Source organism: Filicampus tigris, chromosome 6 (assembly GCF_054856515.1).
Source record: "Filicampus tigris isolate MCC_2025a chromosome 6, RoL_Ftig_1.0, whole genome shotgun sequence".
NCBI lineage: Eukaryota > Metazoa > Chordata > Actinopteri > Syngnathiformes > Syngnathidae > Filicampus > Filicampus tigris.
The window spans coordinates 17,061,104-17,061,834 of NC_141222.1; positions in this window are offsets into that span (position 1 = coordinate 17,061,104).

The window sequence follows — 731 nt, forward strand, 5'->3', positions numbered from 1 at the left end:
GTTAGGTTGAATTGACCCAAATAGCAGTCTGTCCTTACGTAATTGTTCGTATTGTTTTGTGAAAAAACAACAACTAAAGGTTGGGTAAAATTGACCAAAGTAGTGGTTGGTCCCTTTCCACCCATAATATTGTTATTTTTGACCAACTTAGAGCCCTACTGTACTTTTTAAAACTACTCACCCAGGTCCATCTATACTGTTTGTGTTCCAAATTATGCAAATGAGTAGTTGTGCGTCGTCTGACGGCGTCAATTAAAGGCACCACAGCGGCGTCTGCGCTTTTGTTTTCGCCGCTAGCCGGTGGGAGGTGCGCTAATCGCGGCGGCTAAGGTCAAACTAATTAGCGCACCGCTTGAACCCACCACTGAAAGTTGCACAAAAGATGTGACAGAGGTGAGATGAATCGAGCGCGGTCAAAACGTCGTAATTAGCTCAGAACAGGAAGGTTTCGCTTTTACTTTGCAAATAACACAAAAGGAGTGCGAAAATAAGCCTTTTATTTGTGTGGGGTTGACTAAAGGACAGCCTCAATGAGAACATGCACTGCTTCATTAAACAGACACAATGGCGTATAATTCTCTTTGTTTACATATGTTAAATAAAGCATATCATTATGCTCCACTGGCTGCTAAGTGGTAGCTTTTAAAGGCCCATGAATTCAATTAGACTGTTAAGTGCACCCGCTACCCCCCGCACCACCCCCCATGTGTCATTATGCACAGTGAAGCGTC